The sequence below is a fragment of the Rhinoderma darwinii genome, assembly GCF_050947455.1.
Source record: "Rhinoderma darwinii isolate aRhiDar2 chromosome 2 unlocalized genomic scaffold, aRhiDar2.hap1 SUPER_2_unloc_31, whole genome shotgun sequence".
Lineage (NCBI taxonomy): Eukaryota > Metazoa > Chordata > Amphibia > Anura > Rhinodermatidae > Rhinoderma > Rhinoderma darwinii.
The window spans coordinates 938268-961998 of NW_027461698.1; the positions used below are offsets into that span (position 1 = coordinate 938268).

Genomic DNA, 23731 nt, shown 5'->3' on the forward strand with positions numbered 1-23731 from the left:
TTTAATCCAGTCCAGTGCTGCCTGCTGAGCAGCACTGACCAACACTGCCTGGGCCCAGGCTTTTATCTCTGAGGCCCCATTATGATGTCAGAAAGCTGGCTCTGGCTCCTGAGGTCTCCACTATGACACGTGCAAAGTTCCGTCTGAACTTTATATAAGACGGTGCGGCTCAGTCAGTCACTCAGTGTTGCCTGAGAGGGCAACACTGCAACAGCCGGCCCCCAGGCTGTCTTTTTTTTGCACAGCTAGTTGCCTCCAGGAGGCCACAAGAGGGAGACAAGGGACTGCAAAATGGAAAATAGGCATCCACCAACTTTACAGACAACTTGTTCTCCTTGCTCCTACAACCTCCATCCTTGCACAGTTTGTTATTCTTCCAGGTAACATAGTAACAAATCCAAATTGCTGCTCTCTTTGTAGGCAAGCAAGGGTTTGTTGCAACTGCAATTCTTACTTCTTCTTGAAATGTAGGGACCACAGTACATTCCATCACATCCATCTAGTGTACACAGGTAGGTCCATTGTGACGGGCGGGCGGGCGGGCGGGCGGGCGGGCTGGCTGCTTTAATGGCTGTTTGCTGTTCCCCTACTCCACTCCACTATTTGACTATGGTGCTGCATCAATCAGTGGCTGGCTCAGGTGCAGCTCTTTAACCTACCTAGGAGGGAGGGCGGAGAGAAGACAAGGAAGGTGAATGAGCTGTTCCAATGTGAAATGCCGGAAACACAGAAACACAGACGACACAAAACAAGAGGTGGCAATGTATTAATTAATTGCATTTAATAAATTAGCTCATTATCACACATGACTGTACAAATGCATTGTCCAACAGGTGTTGAAATAATGGGATTAAAAGGGGAGATCCCATCCGAAAGACAAAAACAATGGCAAACACAAAAAGCACTTTTGGAATCTGATTTTAGTAAACACATAAGGAAAGGGTGCACCGGTCCTGGAAATACTGCAATACCAGGTCAATGCGTGGAGTGGACAGAGCAAGCTCTATTTCCATCTCCCTGTTCTAAAAATCCATTTAATATATGGTCCCCAGATAGGGGACGTATCAGATATTAAACTGATAAGAACAGATACTACACTTGATCTTAGCCAAAAGGCCGAGAAGCGATAACCCGAACGTGCCGCGCGTTGACCGAGCCTACCCAATACTGCTGTTCACCCCTTGCAGCGATTCAGCCTACTCCTAGGCAATTCCATGGGGCCCTGCAGGCTCACACACACTCACAGCTACTAAGCGGGAGGTGAATAAAGGCCGGAGAGGAAGCAAGACAGGATTTGCTTCTTTTGCTTGCACCACAATGCAGTGCTGAAAGAGGAGGAATCGACATAAAAACGCCTTCCTGGCAACGCCCAAATGCCCTCCTGCCGTGCAAACACTGGCAGCAGCAGCAGCAGCAGTAAGTGCATGCCCACTGCCACCCCTTCTCCTTTCACACCTTGTATCAGCTTTAATCCAGTCCAGTGCTGCCTGCTGAGCAGCACTGACCAACACTGCCTGGGCCCAGGCTTTTATCTCTGAGGCCCCATTATGATGTCAGAAAGCTGGCTCTGGCTCCTGAGGTCTCCACTATGACACGTGCAAAGTTCCGTCTGAACTTTATATAAGACGGTGCGGCTCAGTCAGTCACTCAGTGTTGCCTGAGAGGGCAACACTGCAACAGCCGGCCCCCAGGCTGTCTTTTTCTTGCACAGCTAGTTGCCTCCAGGAGGCCACAAGAGGGAGACAAGGGACTGCAAAATGGAAAATAGGCATCCACCAACTTTACAGACAACTTGTTCTCCTTGCTCCTACAACCTCCATCCTTGCACAGTTTGTTATTCTTCCAGGTAACATAGTAACAAATCCAAATTGCTGCTCTCTTTGTAGGCAAGCAAGGGTTTGTTGCAACTGCAATTCTTACTTCTTCTTGAAATGTAGGGACCACAGTACATTCCATCACATCCATCTAGTGTACACAGGTAGGTCCATTGTGACGGGCGGGCGGGCGGGCGGGCTGGCTGCTTTAATGGCTGTTTGCTGTTCCCCTACTCCACTCCACTATTTGACTATGGTGCTGCATCAATCAGTGGCTGGCTCAGGTGCAGCTCTTTAACCTACCTAGGAGGGAGGGCGGAGAGAAGACAAGGAAGGTGAACGAGCTGTTCCAATGTGAAATGCCGGAAACACAGAAACACAGACGACACAAAACAAGAGGTGGCAATGTATTAATTAATTGCATTTAATAAATTAGCTCATTATCACACATGACTGTACAAATGCATTGTCCAACAGGTGTTGAAATAATGGGATTAAAAGGGGAGATCCCATCCGAAAGACAAAAACAATGGCAAACACAAAAAGCACTTTTGGAATCTGATTTTAGTAAACACATAAGGAAAGGGTGCACCGGTCCTGGAAATACTGCAATACCAGGTCAATGCGTGGAGTGGACAGAGCAAGCTCTATTTCCATCTCCCTGTTCTAAAAATCCATTTAATATATGGTCCCCAGATAGGGGACGTATCAGATATTAAACTGATAAGAACAGATACTACACTTGATCTTAGCCAAAAGGCCGAGAAGCGATAACCCGAACGTGCCGCGCGTTTTGCTTCTTTTGCTTGCACCACAATGCAGTGCTGAAAGAGGAGGAATCGACATAAAAACGCCTTCCTGGCAACGCCCAAATGCCCTCCTGCCGTGCAAACACTGGCAGCAGCAGCAGCAGCAGCAGCAGTAAGTGCATGCCCACTGCCACCCCTTCTCCTTTCACACCTTGTATCAGCTTTAATCCAGTCCAGTGCTGCCTGCTGAGCAGCACTGACCAACACTGCCTGGGCCCAGGCTTTTATCTCTGAGGCCCCATTATGATGTCAGAAAGCTGGCTCTGGCTCCTGAGGTCTCCACTATGACACGTGCAAAGTTCCGTCTGAACTTTATATAAGACGGTGCCACTCAGTCAGTCACTCAGTGTTGCCTGAGAGGGCAACACTGCAACAGCCGGCCCCCAGGCTGTCTTTTTTTTGCACAGCTAGTTGCCTCCAGGAGGCCACAAGAGGGAGACAAGGGACTGCAAAATGGAAAATAGGCATCCACCAACTTTACAGACAACTTGTTCTCCTTGCTCCTACAACCTCCATCCTTGCACAGTTTGTTATTCTTCCAGGTAACATAGTAACAAATCCAAATTCCTGCTCTCTTTGTAGGCAAGCAAGGGTTTGTTGCAACTGCAATTCTTACTTCTTCTTGAAATGTAGGGACCACAGTACATTCCATCACATCCATCTAGTGTACACAGGTAGGTCCATTGTGACGGGCGGGCGGGCGGGCTGGCTGCTTTAATGGCTGTTTGCTGTTCCCCTACTCCACTCCACTATTTGACTATGGTGCTGCATCAATCAGTGGCTGGCTCAGGTGCAGCTCTTTAACCTACCTAGGAGGGAGGGCGGAGAGAAGACAAGGAAGGTAAATGAGCTGTTCCAATGTGAAATGCCGGAAACACAGAAACACAGACGACACAAAACAAGAGGTGGCAATGTATTAATTAATTGCATTTAATAAATGAGCTCATTATCACACATGACTGTACAAATGCATTGTCCAACAGGTGTTGAAATAATGGGATTAAAAGGGGAGATCCCATCCGAAAGACAAAAACAATGGCAAACACAAAAAGCACTTTTGGAATCTGATTTTAGTAAACACATAAGGAAAGGGTGCACCGGTCCTGGAAATACTGCAATACCAGGTCAATGCGTGGAGTGGACAGAGCAAGCTCTATTTCCATCTCCCTGTTCTAAAAATCCATTTAATATATGGTCCCCAGATAGGGGACGTATCAGATATTAAACTGATAAGAACAGATACTACACTTGATCTTAGCCAAAAGGCCGAGAAGCGATAACCCGAACGTGCCGCGCGTTTTGCTTCTTTTGCTTGCACCACAATGCAGTGCTGAAAGAGGAGGAATCGACATAAAAACGCCTTCCTGGCAACGCCCAAATGCCCTCCTGCCGTGCAAACACTGGCAGCAGCAGCAGCAGCAGCAGCAGTAAGTGCATGCCCACTGCCACCCCTTCTCCTTTCACACCTTGTATCAGCTTTAATCCAGTCCAGTGCTGCCTGCTGAGCAGCACTGACCAACACTGCCTGGGCCCAGGCTTTTATCTCTGAGGCCCCATTATGATGTCAGAAAGCTGGCTCTGGCTCCTGAGGTCTCCACTATGACACGTGCAAAGTTCCGTCTGAACTTTATATAAGACGGTGCGGCTCAGTCAGTCACTCAGTGTTGCCTGAGAGGGCAACACTGCAACAGCCGGCCCCCAGGCTGTCTTTTTTTTGCACAGCTAGTTGCCTCCAGGAGGCCACAAGAGGGAGACAAGGGACTGCAAAATGGAAAATAGGCATCCACCAACTTTACAGACAACTTGTTCTCCTTGCTCCTACAACCTCCATCCTTGCACAGTTTGTTATTCTTCCAGGTAACATAGTAACAAATCCAAATTGCTGCTCTCTTTGTAGGCAAGCAAGGGTTTGTTGCAACTGCAATTCTTACTTCTTCTTGAAATGTAGGGACCACAGTACATTCCATCACATCCATCTAGTGTACACAGGTAGGTCCATTGTGACGGGCGGGCGGGCGGGCGGGCTGGCTGCTTTAATGGCTGTTTGCTGTTCCCCTACTCCACTCCACTATTTGACTATGGTGCTGCATCAATCAGTGGCTGGCTCAGGTGCAGCTCTTTAACCTACCTAGGAGGGAGGGCGGAGAGAAGACAAGGAAGGTGAATGAGCTGTTCCAATGTGAAATGCCGGAAACACAGAAACACAGACGACACAAAACAAGAGGTGGCAATGTATTAATTAATTGCATTTAATAAATTAGCTCATTATCACACATGACTGTACAAATGCATTGTCCAACAGGTGTTGAAATAATGGGATTAAAAGGGGAGATCCCATCCGAAAGACAAAAACAATGGCAAACACAAAAAGCACTTTTGGAATCTGATTTTAGTAAACACATAAGGAAAGGGTGCACCGGTCCTGGAAATACTGCAATACCAGGTCAATGCGTGGAGTGGACAGAGCAAGCTCTATTTCCATCTCCCTGTTCTAAAAATCCATTTAATATATGGTCCCCAGATAGGGGACGTATCAGATATTAAACTGATAAGAACAGATACTACACTTGATCTTAGCCAAAAGGCCGAGAAGCGATAACCCGAACGTGCCGCGCGTTGACCGAGCCTACCCAATACTGCTGTTCACCCCTTGCAGCGATTCAGCCTACTCCTAGGCAATTCCATGGGGCCCTGCAGGCTCACACACACTCACAGCTACTAAGCGGGAGGTGAATAAAGGCCGGAGAGGAAGCAAGACAGGATTTGCTTCTTTTGCTTGCACCACAATGCAGTGCTGAAAGAGGAGGAATCGACATAAAAACGCCTTCCTGGCAACGCCCAAATGCCCTCCTGCCGTGCAAACACTGGCAGCAGCAGCAGCAGCAGTAAGTGCATGCCCACTGCCACCCCTTCTCCTTTCACACCTTGTATCAGCTTTAATCCAGTCCAGTGCTGCCTGCTGAGCAGCACTGACCAACACTGCCTGGGCCCAGGCTTTTATCTCTGAGGCCCCATTATGATGTCAGAAAGCTGGCTCTGGCTCCTGAGGTCTCCACTATGACACGTGCAAAGTTCTGTCTGAACTTTATATAAGACGGTGCGGCTCAGTCAGTCACTCAGTGTTGCCTGAGAGGGCAACACTGCAACAGCCGGCCCCCAGGCTGTCTTTTTCTTGCACAGCTAGTTGCCTCCAGGAGGCCACAAGAGGGAGACAAGGGACTGCAAAATGGAAAATAGGCATCCACCAACTTTACAGACAACTTGTTCTCCTTGCTCCTACAACCTCCATCCTTGCACAGTTTGTTATTCTTCCAGGTAACATAGTAACAAATCCAAATTGCTGCTCTCTTTGTAGGCAAGCAAGGGTTTGTTGCAACTGCAATTCTTACTTCTTCTTGAAATGTAGGGACCACAGTACATTCCATCACATCCATCTAGTGTACACAGGTAGGTCCATTGTGACGGGCGGGCGGGCGGGCGGGCTGGCTGCTTTAATGGCTGTTTGCTGTTCCCCTACTCCACTCCACTATTTGACTATGGTGCTGCATCAATCAGTGGCTGGCTCAGGTGCAGCTCTTTAACCTACCTAGGAGGGAGGGCGGAGAGAAGACAAGGAAGGTGAATGAGCTGTTCCAATGTGAAATGCCGGAAACACAGAAACACAGACGACACAAAACAAGAGGTGGCAATGTATTAATTAATTGCATTTAATAAATTAGCTCATTATCACACATGACTGTACAAATGCATTGTCCAACAGGTGTTGAAATAATGGGATTAAAAGGGGAGATCCCATCCGAAAGACAAAAACAATGGCAAACACAAAAAGCACTTTTGGAATCTGATTTTAGTAAACACATAAGGAAAGGGTGCACCGGTCCTGGAAATACTGCAATACCAGGTCAATGCGTGGAGTGGACAGAGCAAGCTCTATTTCCATCTCCCTGTTCTAAAAATCCATTTAATATATGGTCCCCAGATAGGGGACGTATCAGATATTAAACTGATAAGAACAGATACTACACTTGATCTTAGCCAAAAGGCCGAGAAGCGATAACCCGAACGTGCCGCGCGTTTTGCTTCTTTTGCTTGCACCACAATGCAGTGCTGAAAGAGGAGGAATCGACATAAAAACGCCTTCCTGGCAACGCCCAAATGCCCTCCTGCCGTGCCAACACTGGCAGCAGCAGCAGCAGCAGCAGCAGCAGTAAGTGCATGCCCACTGCCACCCCTTCTCCTTTCACACCTTGTATCAGCTTTAATCCAGTCCAGTGCTGCCTGCTGAGCAGCACTGACCAACACTGCCTGGGCCCAGGCTTTTATCTCTGAGGCCCCATTATGATGTCAGAAAGCTGGCTCTGGCTCCTGAGGTCTCCACTATGACACGTGCAAAGTTCCGTCTGAACTTTATATAAGACGGTGCGGCTCAGTCAGTCACTCAGTGTTGCCTGAGAGGGCAACACTGCAACAGCCGGCCCCCAGGCTGTCTTTTTTTTGCACAGCTAGTTGCCTCCAGGAGGCCACAAGAGGGAGACAAGGGACTGCAAAATGGAAAATAGGCATCCACCAACTTTACAGACAACTTGTTCTCCTTACTCCTACAACCTCCATCCTTGCACAGTTTGTTATTCTTCCAGGTAACATAGTAACAAATCCAAATTGCTGCTCTCTTTGTAGGCAAGCAAGGGTTTGTTGCAACTGCAATTCTTACTTCTTCTTGAAATGTAGGGACCACAGTACATTCCATCACATCCATCTAGTGTACACAGGTAGGTCCATTGTGACGGGCGGGCGGGCGGGCGGGCTGGCTGCTTTAATGGCTGTTTGCTGTTCCCCTACTCCACTCCACTATTTGACTATGGTGCTGCATCAATCAGTGGCTGGCTCAGGTGCAGCTCTTTAACCTACCTAGGAGGGAGGGCGGAGAGAAGACAAGGAAGGTGAATGAGCTGTTCCAATGTGAAATGCCGGAAACACAGAAACACAGACGACACAAAACAAGAGGTGGCAATGTATTAATTAATTGCATTTAATAAATTAGCTCATTATCACACATGACTGTACAAATGCATTGTCCAACAGGTGTTGAAATAATGGGATTAAAAGGGGAGATCCCATCCGAAAGACAAAAACAATGGCAAACACAAAAAGCACTTTTGGAATCTGATTTTAGTAAACACATAAGGAAAGGGTGCACCGGTCCTGGAAATACTGCAATACCAGGTCAATGCGTGGAGTGGACAGAGCAAGCTCTATTTCCATCTCCCTGTTCTAAAAATCCATTTAATATATGGTCCCCAGATAGGGGACGTATCAGATATTAAACTGATAAGAACAGATACTACACTTGATCTTAGCCAAAAGGCCGAGAAGCGATAACCCGAACGTGCCGCGCGTTTTGCTTCTTTTGCTTGCACCACAATGCAGTGCTGAAAGAGGAGGAATCGACATAAAAACGCCTTCCTGGCAACGCCCAAATGCCCTCCTGCCGTGCCAACACTGGCAGCAGCAGCAGCAGCAGCAGCAGCAGCAGTAAGTGCATGCCCACTGCCACCCCTTCTCCTTTCACACCTTGTATCAGCTTTAATCCAGTCCAGTGCTGCCTGCTGAGCAGCACTGACCAACACTGCCTGGGCCCAGGCTTTTATCTCTGAGGCCCCATTATGATGTCAGAAAGCTGGCTCTGGCTCCTGAGGTCTCCACTATGACACGTGCAAAGTTCCGTCTGAACTTTATATAAGACGGTGCGGCTCAGTCAGTCACTCAGTGTTGCCTGAGAGGGCAACACTGCAACAGCCGGCCCCCAGGCTGTCTTTTTTTTGCACAGCTAGTTGCCTCCAGGAGGCCACAAGAGGGAGACAAGGGACTGCAAAATGGAAAATAGGCATCCACCAACTTTACAGACAACTTGTTCTCCTTACTCCTACAACCTCCATCCTTGCACAGTTTGTTATTCTTCCAGGTAACATAGTAACAAATCCAAATTGCTGCTCTCTTTGTAGGCAAGCAAGGGTTTGTTGCAACTGCAATTCTTACTTCTTCTTGAAATGTAGGGACCACAGTACATTCCATCACATCCATCTAGTGTACACAGGTAGGTCCATTGTGACGGGCGGGCGGGCGGGCGGGCTGGCTGCTTTAATGGCTGTTTGCTGTTCCCCTACTCCACTCCACTATTTGACTATGGTGCTGCATCAATCAGTGGCTGGCTCAGGTGCAGCTCTTTAACCTACCTAGGAGGGAGGGCGGAGAGAAGACAAGGAAGGTGAATGAGCTGTTCCAATGTGAAATGCCGGAAACACAGAAACACAGACGACACAAAACAAGAGGTGGCAATGTATTAATTAATTGCATTTAATAAATTAGCTCATTATCACACATGACTGTACAAATGCATTGTCCAACAGGTGTTGAAATAATGGGATTAAAAGGGGAGATCCCATCCGAAAGACAAAAACAATGGCAAACACAAAAAGCACTTTTGGAATCTGATTTTAGTAAACACATAAGGAAAGGGTGCACCGGTCCTGGAAATACTGCAATACCAGGTCAATGCGTGGAGTGGACAGAGCAAGCTCTATTTCCATCTCCCTGTTCTAAAAATCCATTTAATATATGGTCCCCAGATAGGGGACGTATCAGATATTAAACTGATAAGAACAGATACTACACTTGATCTTAGCCAAAAGGCCGAGAAGCGATAACCCGAACGTGCCGCGCGTTGACCGAGCCTACCCAATACTGCTGTTCACCCCTTGCAGCGATTCAGCCTACTCCTAGGCAATTCCATGGGGCCCTGCAGGCTCACACACACTCACAGCTACTAAGCGGGAGGTGAATAAAGGCCGGAGAGGAAGCAAGACAGGATTTGCTTCTTTTGCTTGCACCACAATGCAGTGCTGAAAGAGGAGGAATCGACATAAAAACGCCTTCCTGGCAACGCCCAAATGCCCTCCTGCCGTGCAAACACTGGCAGCAGCAGCAGCAGCAGTAAGTGCATGCCCACTGCCACCCCTTCTCCTTTCACACCTTGTATCAGCTTTAATCCAGTCCAGTGCTGCCTGCTGAGCAGCACTGACCAACACTGCCTGGGCCCAGGCTTTTATCTCTGAGGCCCCATTATGATGTCAGAAAGCTGGCTCTGGCTCCTGAGGTCTCCACTATGACACGTGCAAAGTTCTGTCTGAACTTTATATAAGACGGTGCGGCTCAGTCAGTCACTCAGTGTTGCCTGAGAGGGCAACACTGCAACAGCCGGCCCCCAGGCTGTCTTTTTCTTGCACAGCTAGTTGCCTCCAGGAGGCCACAAGAGGGAGACAAGGGACTGCAAAATGGAAAATAGGCATCCACCAACTTTACAGACAACTTGTTCTCCTTGCTCCTACAACCTCCATCCTTGCACAGTTTGTTATTCTTCCAGGTAACATAGTAACAAATCCAAATTGCTGCTCTCTTTGTAGGCAAGCAAGGGTTTGTTGCAACTGCAATTCTTACTTCTTCTTGAAATGTAGGGACCACAGTACATTCCATCACATCCATCTAGTGTACACAGGTAGGTCCATTGTGACGGGCGGGCGGGCGGGCGGGCTGGCTGCTTTAATGGCTGTTTGCTGTTCCCCTACTCCACTCCACTATTTGACTATGGTGCTGCATCAATCAGTGGCTGGCTCAGGTGCAGCTCTTTAACCTACCTAGGAGGGAGGGCGGAGAGAAGACAAGGAAGGTGAATGAGCTGTTCCAATGTGAAATGCCGGAAACACAGAAACACAGACGACACAAAACAAGAGGTGGCAATGTATTAATTAATTGCATTTAATAAATTAGCTCATTATCACACATGACTGTACAAATGCATTGTCCAACAGGTGTTGAAATAATGGGATTAAAAGGGGAGATCCCATCCGAAAGACAAAAACAATGGCAAACACAAAAAGCACTTTTGGAATCTGATTTTAGTAAACACATAAGGAAAGGGTGCACCGGTCCTGGAAATACTGCAATACCAGGTCAATGCGTGGAGTGGACAGAGCAAGCTCTATTTCCATCTCCCTGTTCTAAAAATCCATTTAATATATGGTCCCCAGATAGGGGACGTATCAGATATTAAACTGATAAGAACAGATACTACACTTGATCTTAGCCAAAAGGCCGAGAAGCGATAACCCGAACGTGCCGCGCGTTTTGCTTCTTTTGCTTGCACCACAATGCAGTGCTGAAAGAGGAGGAATCGACATAAAAACGCCTTCCTGGCAACGCCCAAATGCCCTCCTGCCGTGCCAACACTGGCAGCAGCAGCAGCAGCAGCAGCAGCAGCAGTAAGTGCATGCCCACTGCCACCCCTTCTCCTTTCACACCTTGTATCAGCTTTAATCCAGTCCAGTGCTGCCTGCTGAGCAGCACTGACCAACACTGCCTGGGCCCAGGCTTTTATCTCTGAGGCCCCATTATGATGTCAGAAAGCTGGCTCTGGCTCCTGAGGTCTCCACTATGACACGTGCAAAGTTCCGTCTGAACTTTATATAAGACGGTGCGGCTCAGTCAGTCACTCAGTGTTGCCTGAGAGGGCAACACTGCAACAGCCGGCCCCCAGGCTGTCTTTTTTTTGCACAGCTAGTTGCCTCCAGGAGGCCACAAGAGGGAGACAAGGGACTGCAAAATGGAAAATAGGCATCCACCAACTTTACAGACAACTTGTTCTCCTTACTCCTACAACCTCCATCCTTGCACAGTTTGTTATTCTTCCAGGTAACATAGTAACAAATCCAAATTGCTGCTCTCTTTGTAGGCAAGCAAGGGTTTGTTGCAACTGCAATTCTTACTTCTTCTTGAAATGTAGGGACCACAGTACATTCCATCACATCCATCTAGTGTACACAGGTAGGTCCATTGTGACGGGCGGGCGGGCGGGCGGGCTGGCTGCTTTAATGGCTGTTTGCTGTTCCCCTACTCCACTCCACTATTTGACTATGGTGCTGCATCAATCAGTGGCTGGCTCAGGTGCAGCTCTTTAACCTACCTAGGAGGGAGGGCGGAGAGAAGACAAGGAAGGTGAATGAGCTGTTCCAATGTGAAATGCCGGAAACACAGAAACACAGACGACACAAAACAAGAGGTGGCAATGTATTAATTAATTGCATTTAATAAATTAGCTCATTATCACACATGACTGTACAAATGCATTGTCCAACAGGTGTTGAAATAATGGGATTAAAAGGGGAGATCCCATCCGAAAGACAAAAACAATGGCAAACACAAAAAGCACTTTTGGAATCTGATTTTAGTAAACACATAAGGAAAGGGTGCACCGGTCCTGGAAATACTGCAATACCAGGTCAATGCGTGGAGTGGACAGAGCAAGCTCTATTTCCATCTCCCTGTTCTAAAAATCCATTTAATATATGGTCCCCAGATAGGGGACGTATCAGATATTAAACTGATAAGAACAGATACTACACTTGATCTTAGCCAAAAGGCCGAGAAGCGATAACCCGAACGTGCCGCGCGTTTTGCTTCTTTTGCTTGCACCACAATGCAGTGCTGAAAGAGGAGGAATCGACATAAAAACGCCTTCCTGGCAACGCCCAAATGCCCTCCTGCCGTGCAAACACTGGCAGCAGCAGCAGCAGCAGCAGCAGCAGCAGCAGTAAGTGCATGCCCACTGCCACCCCTTCTCCTTTCACACCTTGTATCAGCTTTAATCCAGTCCAGTGCTGCCTGCTGAGCAGCACTGACCAACACTGCCTGGGCCCAGGCTTTTATCTCTGAGGCCCCATTATGATGTCAGAAAGCTGGCTCTGGCTCCTGAGGTCTCCACTATGACACGTGCAAAGTTCCGTCTGAACTTTATATAAGACGGTGCGGCTCAGTCAGTCACTCAGTGTTGCCTGAGAGGGCAACACTGCAACAGCCGGCCCCCAGGCTGTCTTTTTTTTGCACAGCTAGTTGCCTCCAGGAGGCCACAAGAGGGAGACAAGGGACTGCAAAATGGAAAATAGGCATCCACCAACTTTACAGACAACTTGTTCTCCTTGCTCCTACAACCTCCATCCTTGCACAGTTTGTTATTCTTCCAGGTAACATAGTAACAAATCCAAATTGCTGCTCTCTTTGTAGGCAAGCAAGGGTTTGTTGCAACTGCAATTCTTACTTCTTCTTGAAATGTAGGGACCACAGTACATTCCATCACATCCATCTAGTGTACACAGGTAGGTCCATTGTGACGGGCGGGCGGGCGGGCTGGCTGCTTTAATGGCTGTTTGCTGTTCCCCTACTCCACTCCACTATTTGACTATGGTGCTGCATCAATCAGTGGCTGGCTCAGGTGCAGCTCTTTAACCTACCTAGGAGGGAGGGCGGAGAGAAGACAAGGAAGGTGAATGAGCTGTTCCAATGTGAAATGCCGGAAACACAGAAACACAGACGACACAAAACAAGAGGTGGCAATGTATTAATTAATTGCATTTAATAAATTAGCTCATTATCACACATGACTGTACAAATGCATTGTCCAACAGGTGTTGAAATAATGGGATTAAAAGGGGAGATCCCATCCGAAAGACAAAAACAATGGCAAACACAAAAAGCACTTTTGGAATCTGATTTTAGTAAACACATAAGGAAAGGGTGCACCGGTCCTGGAAATACTGCAATACCAGGTCAATGCGTGGAGTGGACAGAGCAAGCTCTATTTCCATCTCCCTGTTCTAAAAATCCATTTAATATATGGTCCCCAGATAGGGGACGTATCAGATATTAAACTGATAAGAACAGATACTACACTTGATCTTAGCCAAAAGGCCGAGAAGCGATAACCCGAACGTGCCGCGCGTTTTGCTTCTTTTGCTTGCACCACAATGCAGTGCTGAAAGAGGAGGAATCGACATAAAAACGCCTTCCTGGCAACGCCCAAATGCCCTCCTGCCGTGCAAACACTGGCAGCAGCAGCAGCAGCAGTAAGTGCATGCCCACTGCCACCCCTTCTCCTTTCACACCTTGTATCAGCTTTAATCCAGTCCAGTGCTGCCTGCTGAGCAGCACTGACCAACACTGCCTGGGCCCAGGCTTTTATCTCTGAGGCCCCATTATGATGTCAGAAAGCTGGCTCTGGCTCCTGAGGTCTCCACTATGACACGTGCAAAGTTCCGTCTGAACTTTATATAAGACGGTGCGGCTCAGTCAGTCACTCAGTGTTGCCTGAGAGGGCAACACTGCAACAGCCGGCCCCCAGGCTGTCTTTTTTTTGCACAGCTAGTTGCCTCCAGGAGGCCACAAGAGGGAGACAAGGGACTGCAAAATGGAAAATAGGCATCCACCAACTTTACAGACAACTTGTTCTCCTTGCTCCTACAACCTCCATCCTTGCACAGTTTGTTATTCTTCCAGGTAACATAGTAACAAATCCAAATTGCTGCTCTCTTTGTAGGCAAGCAAGGGTTTGTTGCAACTGCAATTCTTACTTCTTCTTGAAATGTAGGGACCACAGTACATTCCATCACATCCATCTAGTGTACACAGGTAGGTCCATTGTGACGGGCGGGCGGGCGGGCGGGCTGGCTGCTTTAATGGCTGTTTGCTGTTCCCCTACTCCACTCCACTATTTGACTATGGTGCTGCATCAATCAGTGGCTGGCTCAGGTGCAGCTCTTTAACCTACCTAGGAGGGAGGGCGGAGAGAAGACAAGGAAGGTGAATGAGCTGTTCCAATGTGAAATGCCGGAAACACAGAAACACAGACGACACAAAACAAGAGGTGGCAATGTATTAATTAATTGCATTTAATAAATTAGCTCATTATCACACATGACTGTACAAATGCATTGTCCAACAGGTGTTGAAATAATGGGATTAAAAGGGGAGATCCCATCCGAAAGACAAAAACAATGGCAAACACAAAAAGCACTTTTGGAATCTGATTTTAGTAAACACATAAGGAAAGGGTGCACCGGTCCTGGAAATACTGCAATACCAGGTCAATGCGTGGAGTGGACAGAGCAAGCTCTATTTCCATCTCCCTGTTCTAAAAATCCATTTAATATATGGTCCCCAGATAGGGGACGTATCAGATATTAAACTGATAAGAACAGATACTACACTTGATCTTAGCCAAAAGGCCGAGAAGCGATAACCCGAACGTGCCGCGCGTTGACCGAGCCTGCCCAATACTGCTGTTCACCCCTTGCAGCGATTCAGCCTACTCCTAGGCAATTCCATGGGGCCCTGCAGGCTCACACACACTCACAGCTACGCGGGAGGTGAATAAAGGCCGGAGAGGAAGCAAGACAGGATTTGCTTCTTTTGCTTGCACCACATTGCAGTGCTGAAAGAGGAGGAATCGACATAAAAACGCCTTCCTGGCAACGCCCAAATACCCTCCTGCCGTGCAAACACTGGCAGCAGCAGCAGCAGCAGCAGCAGTAAGTGCATGCCCACTGCCACCCCTTCTCCTTTCACACCTTGTATCAGCTTTAATCCAGTCCAGTGCTGCCTGCTGAGCAGCACTGACCAACACTGCCTGGGCCCAGGCTTTTATCTCTGAGGCCCCATTATGATGTCAGAAAGCTGGCTCTGGCTCCTGAGGTCTCCACTATGACACGTGCAAAGTTCCGAATGAACTTTATATAAGACGGTGCGGCTCAGTCAGTCACTCAGTGTTGCCTGAGAGGGCAACACTGCAACAGCCGGCCCCCAGGCTGTCTTTTTTTTGCACAGCTAGTTGCCTCCAGGAGGCCACAAGAGGGAGACAAGGGACTGCAAAATGGAAAATAGGCATCCACCAACTTTACAGACAACTTGTTCTCCTTGCTCCTACAACCTCCATCCTTGCACAGTTTGTTATTCTTCCAGGTAACATAGTAACAAATCCAAATTGCTGCTCCCTTTGTAGGCAAGCAAGGGTTTGTTGCAACTGCAATTCTTACTTCTTCTTGAAATGTAGGGACCACAGTACATTCCATCACATCCATCTAGTGTACACAGGTAGGTCCATTGTGACGGGCGGGCGGGCGGGCGGGCGGGCTGGCTGCTTTAATGGCTGTTTGCTGTTCCCCTACTCCACTCCACTATTTGACTATGGTGCTGCATCAATCAGTGGCTGGCTCAGGTGCAGCTCTTTAACCTACCTAGGAGGGAGGGCGGAGAGAAGACAAGGAAGGTGAATGAGCTGTTCCAATGTGAAATGCCGGAAACACAGAAACACAGACGACACAAAACAAGAGGTGGCAATGTATTAATTAATTGCATTTAATAAATGAGCTCATTATCACACATGACTGTACAAATGCATTGTCCAACAGGTGTTGAAATAATGGGATTAAAAGGGGAGATCCCATCCGAAAGACAAAAACAATGGCAAACACAAAAAGCACTTTTGGAATCTGATTTTAGTAAACACATAAGGAAAGGGTGCACCGGTCCTGGAAATACTGCAATACCAGGTCAATGCGTGGAGTGGACAGAGCAAGCTCTATTTCCATCTCCCTGTTCTAAAAATCCATTTAATATATGGTCCCCAGATAGGGGACGTATCAGATATTAAACTGATAAGAACAGATACTACACTTGATCTTAGCCAAAAGGCCGAGAAGCGATAACCCGAACGTGCCGCGCGTTTTGCTTCTTTTGCTTGCACCACAATGCAGTGCTGAAAGAGGAGGAATCGACATAAAAACGCCTTCCTGGCAACGCCTAAATGCCCTCCTGCCGTGCAAACACTGGCAGCAGCAGCAGCAGCAGCAGCAGTAAGTGCATGCCCACTGCCACCCCTTCTCCTTTCACACCTTGTATCAGCTTTAATCCAGTCCAGTGCTGCCTGCTGAGCAGCACTGACCAACACTGCCTGGGCCCAGGCTTTTATCTCTGAGGCCCCATTATGATGTCAGAAAGCTGGCTCTGGCTCCTGAGGTCTCCACTATGACACGTGCAAAGTTCCGTCTGAACTTTATATAAGACGGTGCGGCTCAGTCAGTCACTCAGTGTTGCCTGAGAGGGCAACACTGCAACAGCCGGCCCCCAGGCTGTCTTTTTTTTGCACAGCTAGTTGCCTCCAGGAGGCCACAAGAGGGAGACAAGGGACTGCAAAATGGAAAATAGGCATCCACCAACTTTACAGACAACTTGTTCTCCTTGCTCCTACAACCTCCATCCTTGCACAGTTTGTTATTCTTCCAGGTAACATAGTAACAAATCCAAATTGCTGCTCTCTTTGTAGGCAAGCAAGGGTTTGTTGCAACTGCAATTCTTACTTCTTCTTGAAATGTAGGGACCACAGTACATTCCATCACATCCATCTAGTGTACACAGGTAGGTCCATTGTGACGGGCGGGCGGGCGGGCGGGCTGGCTGCTTTAATGGCTGTTTGCTGTTCCCCTACTCCACTCCACTATTTGACTATGGTGCTGCATCAATCAGTGGCTGGCTCAGGTGCAGCTCTTTAACCTACCTAGGAGGGAGGGCGGAGAGAAGACAAGGAAGGTGAATGAGCTGTTCCAATGTGAAATGCCGGAAACACAGAAACACAGACGACACAAAACAAGAGGTGGCAATGTATTAATTAATTGCATTTAATAAATGAGCTCATTATCACACATGACTGTACAAATGCATTGTCCAACAGGTGTTGAAATAATGGGATTAAAAGGGGAGATCCCATCCGAAAGACAAAAACAATGGCAAACACAAAAAGCACTTTTGGAATCTGATTTTAGTAAACACATAAGGAAAGGGTGCACCGGTCCTGGAAATACTGCAATACCAGGTCAATGCGTGGAGTGGACAGAGCAAGCTCTATTTCCATCTCCCTGTTCTAAAAATCCATTTAATATATGGTCCCCAGATAGGGGACGTATCAGATATTAAACTGATAAGAACAGATACTACACTTGATCTTAGCCAAAAGGCCGAGAAGCGATAACCCGAACGTGCCGCGCGTTTTGCTTCTTTTGCTTGCACCACAATGCAGTGCTGAAAGAGGAGGAATCGACATAAAAACGCCTTCCTGGCAACGCCCAAATGCCCTCCTGCCGTGCAAACACTGGCAGCAGCAGCAGCAGTAAGTGCATGCCCACTGCCACCCCTTCTCCTTTCACACCTTGTATCAGCTTTAATCCAGTCCAGTGCTGCCTGCTGAGCAGCACTGACCAACACTGCCTGGGCCCAGGCTTTTATCTCTGAGGCCCCATTATGATGTCAGAAAGCTGGCTCTGGCTCCTGAGGTCTCCACTATGACACGTGCAAAGTTCCGTCTGAACTTTATATAAGACGGTGCGGCTCAGTCAGTCACTCAGTGTTGCCTGAGAGGGCAACACTGCAACAGCCGGCCCCCAGGCTGTCTTTTTTTTGCACAGCTAGTTGCCTCCAGGAGGCCACAAGAGGGAGACAAGGGACTGCAAAATGGAAAATAGGCATCCACCAACTTTACAGACAACTTGTTCTCCTTGCTCCTACAACCTCCATCCTTGCACAGTTTGTTATTCTTCCAGGTAACATAGTAACAAATCCAAATTGCTGCTCTCTTTGTAGGCAAGCAAGGGTTTGTTGCAACTGCAATTCTTACTTCTTCTTGAAATGTAGGGACCACAGTACATTCCATCACATCCATCTAGTGTACACAGGTAGGTCCATTGTGACGGGCGGGCGGGCGGGCGGGCTGGCTGCTTTAATGGCTGTTTGCTGTTCCCCTACTCCACTCCACTATTTGACTATGGTGCTGCATCAATCAGTGGCTGGCTCAGGTGCAGCTCTTTAACCTACCTAGGAGGGAGGGCGGAGAGAAGACAAGGAAGGTGAATGAGCTGTTCCAATGTGAAATGCCGGAAACACAGAAACACAGACGACACAAAACAAGAGGTGGCAATGTATTAATTAATTGCATTTAATAAATTAGCTCATTATCACACATGACTGTACAAATGCATTGTCCAACAGGTGTTGAAATAATGGGATTAAAAGGGGAGATCCCATCCGAAAGACAAAAACAATGGCAAACACAAAAAGCACTTTTGGAATCTGATTTTAGTAAACACATAAGGAAAGGGTGCACCGGTCCTGGAAATACTGCAATACCAGGTCAATGCGTGGAGTGGACAGAGCAAGCTCTATTTCCATCTCCCTGTTCTAAAAATCCATTTAATATATGGTCCCCAGATAGGGGACGTATCAGATATTAAACTGATAAGAACAGATACTACACTTGATCTTAGCCAAAAGGCCGAGAAGCGATAACCCGAACGTGCCGCGCGTTGACCGAGCCTGCCCAATACTGCTGTTCACCCCTTGCAGCGATTCAGCCTACTCCTAGGCAATTCCATGGGGCCCTGCAGGCTCACACACACTCACAGCTACGCGGGAGGTGAATAAAGGCCGGAGAGGAAGCAAGACAGGATTTGCTTCTTTTGCTTGCACCACATTGCAGTGCTGAAAGAGGAGGAATCGACATAAAAACGCCTTCCTGGCAACGCCCAAATGCCCTCCTGCCGTGCAAACACTGGCAGCAGCAGCAGCAGCAGCAGCAGTAAGTGCATGCCCACTGCCACCCCTTCTCCTTTCACACCTTGTATCAGCTTTAATCCAGTCCAGTGCTGCCTGCTGAGCAGCACTGACCAACACTGCCTGGGCCCAGGCTTTTATCTCTGAGGCCCCATTATGATGTCAGAAAGCTGGCTCTGGCTCCTGAGGTCTCCACTATGACACGTGCAAAGTTCCGTCTGAACTTTATATAAGACGGTGCGGCTCAGTCAGTCACTCAGTGTTGCCTGAGAGGGCAACACTGCAACAGCCGGCCCCCAGGCTGTCTTTTTTTTGCACAGCTAGTTGCCTCCAGGAGGCCACAAGAGGGAGACAAGGGACTGCAAAATGGAAAATAGGCATCCACCAACTTTACAGACAACTTGTTCTCCTTGCTCCTACAACCTCCATCCTTGCACAGTTTGTTATTCTTCCAGGTAACATAGTAACAAATCCAAATTGCTGCTCCCTTTGTAGGCAAGCAAGGGTTTGTTGCAACTGCAATTCTTACTTCTTCTTGAAATGTAGGGACCACAGTACATTCCATCACATCCATCTAGTGTACACAGGTAGGTCCATTGTGACGGGCGGGCGGGCGGGCTGGCTGCTTTAATGGCTGTTTGCTGTTCCCCTACTCCACTCCACTATTTGACTATGGTGCTGCATCAATCAGTGGCTGGCTCAGGTGCAGCTCTTTAACCTACCTAGGAGGGAGGGCGGAGAGAAGACAAGGAAGGTGAATGAGCTGTTCCAATGTGAAATGCCGGAAACACAGAAACACAGACGACACAAAACAAGAGGTGGCAATGTATTAATTAATTGCATTTAATAAATGAGCTCATTATCACACATGACTGTACAAATGCATTGTCCAACAGGTGTTGAAATAATGGGATTAAAAGGGGAGATCCCATCCGAAAGACAAAAACAATGGCAAACACAAAAAGCACTTTTGGAATCTGATTTTAGTAAACACATAAGGAAAGGGTGCACCGGTCCTGGAAATACTGCAATACCAGGTCAATGCGTGGAGTGGACAGAGCAAGCTCTATTTCCATCTCCCTGTTCTAAAAATCCATTTAATATATGGTCCCCAGATAGGGGACGTATCAGATATTAAACTGATAAGAACAGATACTACACTTGATCTTAGCCAAAAGGCCGAGAAGCGATAACCCGAACGTGCCGCGCGTTTTGCTTCTTTTGCTTGCACCACAATGCAGTGCTGAAAGAGGAGGAATCGACATAAAAACGCCTTCCTGGCAACGCCTAAATGCCCTCCTGCCGTGCAAACACTGGCAGCAGCAGCAGCAGCAGCAGCAGCAGTAAGTGCATGCCCACTGCCACCCCTTCTCCTTTCACACCTTGTATCAGCTTTAATCCAGTCCAGTGCTGCCTGCTGAGCAGCACTGACCAACACTGCCTGGGCCCAGGCTTTTATCTCTGAGGCCCCATTATGATGTCAGAAAGCTGGCTCTGGCTCCTGAGGTCTCCACTATGACACGTGCAAAGTTCCGTCTGAACTTTATATAAGACGGTGCGGCTCAGTCAGTCACTCAGTGTTGCCTGAGAGGGCAACACTGCAACAGCCGGCCCCCAGGCTGTCTTTTTTTTGCACAGCTAGTTGCCTCCAGGAGGCCACAAGAGGGAGACAAGGGACTGCAAAATGGAAAATAGGCATCCACCAACTTTACAGACAACTTGTTCTCCTTGCTCCTACAACCTCCATCCTTGCACAGTTTGTTATTCTTCCAGGTAACATAGTAACAAATCCAAATTGCTGCTCTCTTTGTAGGCAAGCAAGGGTTTGTTGCAACTGCAATTCTTACTTCTTCTTGAAATGTAGGGACCACAGTACATTCCATCACATCCATCTAGTGTACACAGGTAGGTCCATTGTGACGGGCGGGCGGGCGGGCGGGCTGGCTGCTTTAATGGCTGTTTGCTGTTCCCCTACTCCACTCCACTATTTGACTATGGTGCTGCATCAATCAGTGGCTGGCTCAGGTGCAGCTCTTTAACCTACCTAGGAGGGAGGGCGGAGAGAAGACAAGGAAGGTGAATGAGCTGTTCCAATGTGAAATGCCGGAAACACAGAAACACAGACGACACAAAACAAGAGGTGGCAATGTATTAATTAATTGCATTTAATAAATTAGCTCATTATCACACATGACTGTACAAATGCATTGTCCAACAGGTGTTGAAATAATGGGATTAAAAGGGGAGATCCCATCCGAAAGACAAAAACAATGGCAAACACAAAAAGCACTTTTGGAATCTGATTTTAGTAAACACATAAGGAAAGGGTGCACCGGTCCTGGAAATACTGCAATACCAGGTCAATGCGTGGAGTGGACAGAGCAAGCTCTATTTCCATCTCCCTGTTCTAAAAATCCATTTAATATATGGTCCCCAGATAGGGGACGTATCAGATATTAAACTGATAAGAACAGATACTACACTTGATCTTAGCCAAAAGGCCGAGAAGCGATAACCCGAACGTGCCGCGCGTTTTGCTTCTTTTGCTTGCACCACAATGCAGTGCTGAAAGAGGAGGAATCGACATAAAAACGCCTTCCTGGCAACGCCCAAATGCCCTCCTGCCGTGCAAACACTGGCAGCAGCAGCAGCAGCAGCAGCAGCAGCAGCAGTAAGTGCATGCCCACTGCCACCCCTTCTCCTTTCACACCTTGTATCAGCTTTAATCCAGTCCAGTGCTGCCTGCTGAGCAGCACTGACCAACACTGCCTGGGCCCAGGCTTTTATCTCTGAGGCCCCATTATGATGTCAGAAAGCTGGCTCTGGCTCCTGAGGTCTCCACTATGACACGTGCAAAGTTCCGTCTGAACTTTATATAAGACGGTGCGGCTCAGTCAGTCACTCAGTGTTGCCTGAGAGGGCAACACTGCAACAGCCGGCCCCCAGGCTGTCTTTTTTTTGCACAGCTAGTTGCCTCCAGGAGGCCACAAGAGGGAGACAAGGGACTGCAAAATGGAAAATAGGCATCCACCAACTTTACAGACAACTTGTTCTCCTTGCTCCTACAACCTCCATCCTTGCACAGTTTGTTATTCTTCCAGGTAACATAGTAACAAATCCAAATTGCTGCTCTCTTTGTAGGCAAGCAAGGGTTTGTTGCAACTGCAATTCTTACTTCTTCTTGAAATGTAGGGACCACAGTACATTCCATCACATCCATCTAGTGTACACAGGTAGGTCCATTGTGACGGGCGGGCGGGCGGGCTGGCTGCTTTAATGGCTGTTTGCTGTTCCCCTACTCCACTCCACTATTTGACTATGGTGCTGCATCAATCAGTGGCTGGCTCAGGTGCAGCTCTTTAACCTACCTAGGAGGGAGGGCGGAGAGAAGACAAGGAAGGTGAATGAGCTGTTCCAATGTGAAATGCCGGAAACACAGAAACACAGACGACACAAAACAAGAGGTGGCAATGTATTAATTAATTGCATTTAATAAATTAGCTCATTATCACACATGACTGTACAAATGCATTGTCCAACAGGTGTTGAAATAATGGGATTAAAAGGGGAGATCCCATCCGAAAGACAAAAACAATGGCAAACACAAAAAGCACTTTTGGAATCTGATTTTAGTAAACACATAAGGAAAGGGTGCACCGGTCCTGGAAATACTGCAATACCAGGTCAATGCGTGGAGTGGACAGAGCAAGCTCTATTTCCATCTCCCTGTTCTAAAAATCCATTTAATATATGGTCCCCAGATAGGGGACGTATCAGATATTAAACTGATAAGAACAGATACTACACTTGATCTTAGCCAAAAGGCCGAGAAGCGATAACCCGAACGTGCCGCGCGTTGACCGAGCCTGCCCAATACTGCTGTTCACCCCTTGCAGCGATTCAGCCTACTCCTAGGCAATTCCATGGGGCCCTGCAGGCTCACACACACTCACAGCTACGCGGGAGGTGAATAAAGGCCGGAGAGGAAGCAAGACAGGATTTGCTTCTTTTGCTTGCACCACATTGCAGTGCTGAAAGAGGAGGAATCGACATAAAAACGCCTTCCTGGCAACGCCCAAATGCCCTCCTGCCGTGCAAACACTGGCAGCAGCAGCAGCAGCAGCAGCAGTAAGTGCATGCCCACTGCCACCCCTTCTCCTTTCACACCTTGTATCAGCTTTAATCCAGTCCAGTGCTGCCTGCTGAGCAGCACTGACCAACACTGCCTGGACCCAGGCTTTTATCTCTGATGCCCCATTATGATGTCAGAAAGCTGGCTCTGGCTCCTGAGGTCTCCACTATGACACGTGCAAAGTTCCGTCTGAACTTTATATAAGACGGTGCGGCTCAGTCAGTCACTCAGTGTTGCCTGAGAGGGCAACACTGCAACAGCCGGCCCCCAGGCTGTCTTTTTTTTGCACAGCTAGTTGCCTCCAGGAGGCCACAAGAGGGAGACAAGGGACTGCAAAATGGAAAATAGGCATCCACCAACTTTACAGACAACTTGTTCTCCTTGCTCCTACAACCTCCATCCTTGCACAGTTTGTTATTCTTCCAGGTAACATAGTAACAAATCCAAATTGCTGCTCCCTTTGTAGGCAAGCAAGGGTTTGTTGCAACTGCAAT

General features: G+C 48.0%; 17 non-coding genes across 17 annotated transcripts; all 17 read right to left on the reverse strand.

The window, feature by feature from the left end:
* Positions 1 to 937: 937 nt before the first annotated feature.
* Positions 938 to 1128, reverse strand: LOC142677308 (U2 spliceosomal RNA). Its single transcript, XR_012852340.1, has one exon. It is a non-coding gene; the product is annotated as a U2 spliceosomal RNA (small nuclear RNA).
* A 1267-nt stretch (positions 1129 to 2395) lies between these two features.
* LOC142677309 (U2 spliceosomal RNA) lies at positions 2396 to 2586 on the reverse strand. The gene has a single exon (XR_012852341.1). It is a non-coding gene; the product is annotated as a U2 spliceosomal RNA (small nuclear RNA).
* A 1124-nt stretch (positions 2587 to 3710) lies between these two features.
* On the reverse strand, positions 3711 to 3901 carry LOC142677310 (U2 spliceosomal RNA). The gene has a single exon (XR_012852342.1). It is a non-coding gene; the product is annotated as a U2 spliceosomal RNA (small nuclear RNA).
* A 1128-nt stretch (positions 3902 to 5029) lies between these two features.
* On the reverse strand, positions 5030 to 5220 carry LOC142677311 (U2 spliceosomal RNA). The gene has a single exon (XR_012852343.1). It is a non-coding gene; the product is annotated as a U2 spliceosomal RNA (small nuclear RNA).
* Positions 5221 to 6487: 1267 nt separating this feature from the next.
* On the reverse strand, positions 6488 to 6678 carry LOC142677313 (U2 spliceosomal RNA). The gene has a single exon (XR_012852345.1). It is a non-coding gene; the product is annotated as a U2 spliceosomal RNA (small nuclear RNA).
* A 1131-nt stretch (positions 6679 to 7809) lies between these two features.
* LOC142677314 (U2 spliceosomal RNA) lies at positions 7810 to 8000 on the reverse strand. The gene has a single exon (XR_012852346.1). It is a non-coding gene; the product is annotated as a U2 spliceosomal RNA (small nuclear RNA).
* A 1134-nt stretch (positions 8001 to 9134) lies between these two features.
* LOC142677316 (U2 spliceosomal RNA) lies at positions 9135 to 9325 on the reverse strand. Its single transcript, XR_012852347.1, has one exon. It is a non-coding gene; the product is annotated as a U2 spliceosomal RNA (small nuclear RNA).
* Positions 9326 to 10592: 1267 nt separating this feature from the next.
* LOC142677317 (U2 spliceosomal RNA) lies at positions 10593 to 10783 on the reverse strand. Its single transcript, XR_012852348.1, has one exon. It is a non-coding gene; the product is annotated as a U2 spliceosomal RNA (small nuclear RNA).
* Positions 10784 to 11917: 1134 nt separating this feature from the next.
* On the reverse strand, positions 11918 to 12108 carry LOC142677318 (U2 spliceosomal RNA). Its single transcript, XR_012852349.1, has one exon. It is a non-coding gene; the product is annotated as a U2 spliceosomal RNA (small nuclear RNA).
* A 1133-nt stretch (positions 12109 to 13241) lies between these two features.
* Positions 13242 to 13432, reverse strand: LOC142677320 (U2 spliceosomal RNA). Its single transcript, XR_012852351.1, has one exon. It is a non-coding gene; the product is annotated as a U2 spliceosomal RNA (small nuclear RNA).
* A 1122-nt stretch (positions 13433 to 14554) lies between these two features.
* LOC142677321 (U2 spliceosomal RNA) lies at positions 14555 to 14745 on the reverse strand. The gene has a single exon (XR_012852352.1). It is a non-coding gene; the product is annotated as a U2 spliceosomal RNA (small nuclear RNA).
* A 1274-nt stretch (positions 14746 to 16019) lies between these two features.
* LOC142677322 (U2 spliceosomal RNA) lies at positions 16020 to 16210 on the reverse strand. Its single transcript, XR_012852353.1, has one exon. It is a non-coding gene; the product is annotated as a U2 spliceosomal RNA (small nuclear RNA).
* A 1128-nt stretch (positions 16211 to 17338) lies between these two features.
* On the reverse strand, positions 17339 to 17529 carry LOC142677323 (U2 spliceosomal RNA). The gene has a single exon (XR_012852354.1). It is a non-coding gene; the product is annotated as a U2 spliceosomal RNA (small nuclear RNA).
* A 1119-nt stretch (positions 17530 to 18648) lies between these two features.
* Positions 18649 to 18839, reverse strand: LOC142677324 (U2 spliceosomal RNA). Its single transcript, XR_012852355.1, has one exon. It is a non-coding gene; the product is annotated as a U2 spliceosomal RNA (small nuclear RNA).
* Positions 18840 to 20105: 1266 nt separating this feature from the next.
* Positions 20106 to 20296, reverse strand: LOC142677327 (U2 spliceosomal RNA). The gene has a single exon (XR_012852357.1). It is a non-coding gene; the product is annotated as a U2 spliceosomal RNA (small nuclear RNA).
* A 1131-nt stretch (positions 20297 to 21427) lies between these two features.
* Positions 21428 to 21618, reverse strand: LOC142677328 (U2 spliceosomal RNA). Its single transcript, XR_012852358.1, has one exon. It is a non-coding gene; the product is annotated as a U2 spliceosomal RNA (small nuclear RNA).
* Positions 21619 to 22751: 1133 nt separating this feature from the next.
* On the reverse strand, positions 22752 to 22942 carry LOC142677329 (U2 spliceosomal RNA). The gene has a single exon (XR_012852359.1). It is a non-coding gene; the product is annotated as a U2 spliceosomal RNA (small nuclear RNA).
* Positions 22943 to 23731: the final 789 nt, after the last annotated feature.